The sequence below is a fragment of the Psammomys obesus genome, unplaced genomic scaffold (assembly GCF_907164565.1).
Source record: "Psammomys obesus unplaced genomic scaffold, mPsaObe1.curated_primary_1811, whole genome shotgun sequence".
Classification (NCBI taxonomy): Eukaryota; Metazoa; Chordata; class Mammalia; order Rodentia; family Muridae; genus Psammomys; species Psammomys obesus.
Genome location: NW_026596034.1, coordinates 22,115,428 through 22,120,977, shown reverse-complemented (window position 1 = coordinate 22,120,977; position 5,550 = coordinate 22,115,428). Strand labels below are relative to the sequence as shown.

Genomic DNA, 5,550 nt, shown 5'->3' with positions numbered 1-5,550 from the left:
CCTTCCTTCCTTCCTTCCTTCCTTCCTTCCTTCCTTCCTTCCTTCCTCTCCCCCCCACCTTCTTTCTTTCTTTTTGTCCCTGGCTTGCTCTGCTGGTTTTCAAACTCAGATTTCTAGTAGTAAGGCCAGGTGTGGGCTAGTGGCACACACCTTTAATCCCAACACTTGGGTGGCAGAGACAAGCAGATGTCTGTGAGTTTGAAGCTAGCCTGGTCTATATAGTGATTTTCAGGACAGCCAGGGCTACATAGAGAGACTTTGTCTCAAAAAAAAAATATTTATGCTCATGAGTATGAATGTATGTATGAGCACCACATGCATGCTTGGTGTCTGAGGAGGCCAGAAGAATGAGTTGAATCCCCTGGAACTGGGGTTATAAATGGTTGTGAGCCACCATGTAGGTGCTGGGAACTGAACCCGAGTCCTCTGCAAGAGAAGCAAGTGCTCCTGACCACTAAGTCATCTATCTCTCCAGCACCATAAAACCTTTTTAACTATAAAAAGAAAGTGGGCGCCACTGAACTAGCTCAGTGGGGAGAGGCCTGCCATGCAAGCTTGTCAGTCCGCTCCCTAGAACTCACATAAAGGTGAAAGGAGAGAAGCCACTCCACAGAGTTGTCCTCTGGCCTCCACACACGCAGCAAGGCACACACACCCACATACACACAATATCATGTGCAAACACACACAATAATAATGAAAAAAGTTTTTGTTAGTGTTTCTCCCTGGATTTTATTAAACAGGAGATGAGTTAGTGAAGCCCTTTTTTAAGCTCCGTGTCCACTGTACAAATCATTTGCTCCCAGGCCAGGAAAATGCAGGTGTCCTGAGCCCAGCCTGTGAAGCCCACTTCCTGTGGTGTGTTACTGAGGAACAGAGAAGTGTTCTGAGGAGGCCTGGAGCAGCTCCTGCGGGCCTTGTTAGGGGAGCTGTAACTAGTGAGAGGCTTGCAGCTTGAAACATGCTTACCCTCCAGAAAACCTGAGGTAAGGAGTACTAGGGACTGGGAGTAAAGCTCAGGGTTGGAGGATGTACTTGGGATACTGAGACCCTGGGTTCAACCCCAGCACTGAAGAATTTACAGAGCTCTCGGGGTCCCTGTCTTCTGCTGCCAGGAAGCAAGTAGCAGTTTTCATTCAATAATGTCTCGACTTCCTGGAAGGAAAGCTGAATAAACTTGTATAAGCATGTGTTTCAAGACAACCAGGTCTAACAAAAGGTGAAATTTGCATGGTTAGCCTGCAGGAGCCTGATTATGGTGGAATACTTGTGGTTTCCATGCTGATAGGATCCCTGGGTCCTGTGTTCAAAAGCTCATCTACTGGGCATTGCTGAAAATGGGGTTTTCTTTCCTTCTCCAGAATCCCTTCAGTCTCCACCCTTGAGTGTCTGTCACAAGCTGAGCAGTGTGTTAGTTTAACAGGAAGCTTCTAGGTGTCAGAACTGCAACCCTCAGTGTGTTTTGTGTCTGAGAACCTAATTATAGCTCACTGGTCAGCCACGTGTGTTTAACAGCCAAATGGCAATCACCCCTAGTATTTAGATCCTCCTGTCCCTCATCCAGAAATTGCAAATGTGGGGGAGCATTGGAGAGCCTCCAGAGGCAGTAGTAATAGCAGCCGGGGACCCCTTTCCCTCCTGCAAGGACACTATGCAAAAGCCTCGGGCATGTTGTTCCCTGCCCTGATGTGTGACAGTGAGCTAGCTATTCTCTTGTCATCCTGCCAGTGCCTGTTGTGAAGCTTCAGTTATCAGGAGAGCAGGAGATCGAAGGGTATCCTAACCTGAAGTGACGCACTGATGTCATGCTCTACATGTGTTCCTTTCTATAGCACTAAGGTTCATCATCCTGAGGGTTCAGGCCTGAGATTCGCATATGTGTTGGTGAGAATGTTCCCTTCTTGAAGGTCGGGGTAGCTGGGACAGGGGTAGGAAGTGAGGAGCTGCCAGGATTGCTGAAAGCTACTGTTGAGGGCGGGAGCTTCCAAAGAGCTGCTCAGGGCCCACTTCTGTGAGAGGCCTCGGGAACAGTCCTAATATAATAAAGATCATATTAAAAGTTTGAAGGTAGCCTGGCCTGTAGAGTAAGACGCTATCTGAACCTCTGCTCCTTGAAAAGAAGAAAAAAAAAAACATTTCAAAATATCAAACATGGAAACTGTTTGCCTGGAAATGGTAGCATTTGTGTGACTCTTAGAGACTGAGTTATAGGAAGCTCTCAGCATGCATTCATCCTCTCTGTGATGATGGCAAAAGTGAACCACTGACAGCTGTGCCTAGTCAGGCACCTGACCTATTCTGCCTCAGTTAATTTAGCCATATTCCCTGTATAGTGGATTGGCTCATTTTGCAGTAAAAATAAAACTCGGAGAGGTGGACAAGAGCTGCAGGCCACTCAGCATGAAGGGAAAAAAATTCTTGATAATAGAAATTTCTGGCCTCCCGTGCTTAAGTTTTACCACTCATAGCTGGCACTTCCTGGCCATTTGGCTGACTGGAGACCCATCCGTCATGGGAGATATTGCTCATTCTTACAGTTTCTTTTGTTGTTGTTGTTGTTGTTGCTATGAGATTTATAGTCAGTGGGAACCAGTGTTTGTGACAAAAGATGGCTATGCCTAGCCTGTGAGGACAGACTCCATCCATCAGGACGAGCTGGGCCCTGTAGCTAACCTCCAGAAGTCACCTGCACCCCAGCCTTTGTCTCACCTGAAGATACTCAGAAAGGAGGCCAAAGGGATGAGCCCCAGCATGCTTACAGGTGTGCACACCTAAAGGAGACGTACAGTAAGGGCCCACGAGAGGGCCATCAAGGTTTGGAGGTTGCCTCTCCAACCAGGCAGCACCTATGGAGCGAGGAGGTTGGTCTGGAGGGGGCACACACTGTTCAAGATGGTCTTCCATTAGAATCAGGAGCTTTAGGTGGTCCCTCTCCAGGCTTCCCTGACTATCACTGTCAGTTCTTCGGTGCTAATCATCACCGCCTCTCCCTGACCACCGGGCTCTTAAACACAGCTACACCATCTCCAATCAGCAGCCAGTACAGGGTGAGCAGAGGGGGGACCATGGTAGGGGATAAGAGCTAAAGGGAAATTTTGGAAGGGTCTCTGGTCAGAAATCAAGGTCCTATTAGTAGACCACTAATAGGATTTTATGTTTTTTTTTCACTGCCTGGGGATTGACCGCAGGGCCTCATGCATGCTGGGCAAAAGCCAGGCTGTACTCTCATATCTCCTCTTTTTACTCTGAGACTGAATCTTTTTAAATTTCCAGGCTGGAACTGAATTTATAGGCCAGGCAAGTTTTTACTTTGAAATTTTATTATTATATATGTGTATGTAGGGAATGTGTGTATGTGTATGTGCGCAGATGCCACGGAGTACATGGTAGGGGCCTCAACAGACAACTTTGTGGAGTCAGTTCTTTCTACCATAGAATTTGGGGATTGTAGGGAGGTCATCGGGCTTGCACAGGAAGCACTTCCCGCCAGTCCCCACTGAGCCTAATTCTCACTGGCCCTAATTCTTTCTGAAACAAGGTCTTTTGGTATAGTCAAGGCTGGCCTCCCACTCACAGTCCTCTTGTCCCTGCCTCCCAGCTGCTGGAATTATAGGCATGTGCTACCATGCATTTATTGGTGTTTATTCAGAATGAGATATGAATCCATGGAAGGTTTTTTTGGGAGACGTTATCTGAGCCATCTTAAGTTTTATGGTAATTTCCATCACTGGAACAAAATATTTGATATATACAAAGGAAAGGAAAGGCTTGCTGGGCATAGTGTCACACCATAATCCCAGCACTCCCGAGGCAGTGGGCAGCGGTATCTCAAGAGGAAAGGTTTGCTGTGCTTGAGGTTTTAGCCTTTTAGCCATGGTAGTGGCTGTGTCGTTTCTGGACCCTTGTGAGGTAGAACAGAAAGGCATAGAGCATGTGGTGGGATAAGACTGCTCTGTGTGTCGGTTAGAAACAGGCTCTCACTGTGTAGCCTTGGCCAGTCTCGAGCTCATAGCCATCCTGTTTCAACCTCCAGTTGCTTGATTGCAGGTGTGAGCTACCCTATCCGGTTTAGGAGCAAAGCTATGTGCTTCATGACAGCAGGGGAGCAAAGAGAACTCAGTGAACTGGTCAGGAACTCCGTGTCCCATTCAAGGGCACAAAACCCAGTGGCCTTGCTTCCTTTCAAAGGTTTCCCTTCCCAGTAGCTCCAGGTGTCCGGGACCAAACCTTTAACACATAGACCTTTAGAGAATGTCAGGATACAAGCTATGACAAATCCAAACAGGAAAAACTGAAGGGTGTCAGTAGAAGCAGAGACCAATTAAGTGACTCTGCGGAATGGGGTACTGTTTGTTTGTTGTTTTGTTTGTTTGTTTGAGATAGGGTTTCTCTGAATAGTCTTGGCTGTCCTGCACTTAACTTTGTAGACCGAGCTGGCCTTGAGCTCACTGACATCTGCCTGCCTCCACTTTCCAGAGTGCTGGGATTACAGGCATATGCCACCTTGCCTGACTGCTATTCTTGTTTTTAAGGTACCGCCTCAAACTAGCTGTGTAACTGAGTCTGGCCTCGAACTCCAGATCCTCTTGCCTCTCATCTTCTAAGAAAGAACTGTTGGTATAATCTAGGCAAACAGTAATAACCTGGATAAGGAAAGTGGCGGTTAGATCTACTGAGATTCTGGGTGCAGCTTGAAGACTAAGTCTACAGGATGTAGTGAAAGTGGGAAATGAGGGGATGGGGAGATGACTCAGTAAAGTGCTTGCCATAAGGACCTGATCTGGGGTCCCCAGCACCCACATAAAGCAGGGCAGAGCAGCAGTTGCCAGAAATCCCAGATCTGAGGAGGCAGAGACAGGAGGATCTCTCGGTGTTCAAGGCCAGCTGTGTCTACAGATAGAGATCATGTCTCAAAAGAGGAAAAAAAAGTGGAAAGTATTAAATAAAGACCCTGACTTTGGCCTCTGGCCTCTGTGTACATGTATTATATGACCATCTTCACATGCACATGTGCACATCCAAACATATACACTTGCATACACCACACAGACACCAAATCTTTTGGAAAGTGCCATGTTATGAGGTGTCTCAGTGATTTGAGGAAAGGCATTTCCAGAACCCTGTTTTGGATCTCACCGCTACCTTGAACTTTTTGGGAGTGAGTGAAGACTGTCTACTTCCCCATACTGCTTTAAGTACCACATAATCTCTCTGGCTCTGTGTCCTGGCATATGCCCAGGATGTTAGCAATCCCCTTAGCCCTTCCCTGTCTTAAAGTCTTGTCATATGTCACACACACACACACACACACACACACACACACACACACCGTATGCCCTTTGTCCCTGCTCCATTAACCCCAGCACCTCCCCTGTGAATCCTCCCTTGGTCCTTGCCATTCCCAGTACCCACCGCCACTCCAACAAAGGGCTTACCCCTCCAGTCACTGAGACCTTTTCAGTATATTCTCGGTCTCTTCCCTCTGTTCCCGATCACCTGTTTCTGTAAGAGACATTCCTGGGCTGTGTGTGTGTGTGTGTGTGTGTGTGT

The 5,550-nt window shown here is 47.4% G+C and overlaps 1 protein-coding gene across 1 annotated transcript in view; it reads left to right on the top strand.

Annotated features, from left to right (window-relative positions):
• Gfod2 (glucose-fructose oxidoreductase domain containing 2) overlaps positions 1 to 5,550 on the top strand; it is a 36,701-nt gene that overhangs the window by 29,472 nt on the left and 1,679 nt on the right. The window lies entirely within an intron of this gene.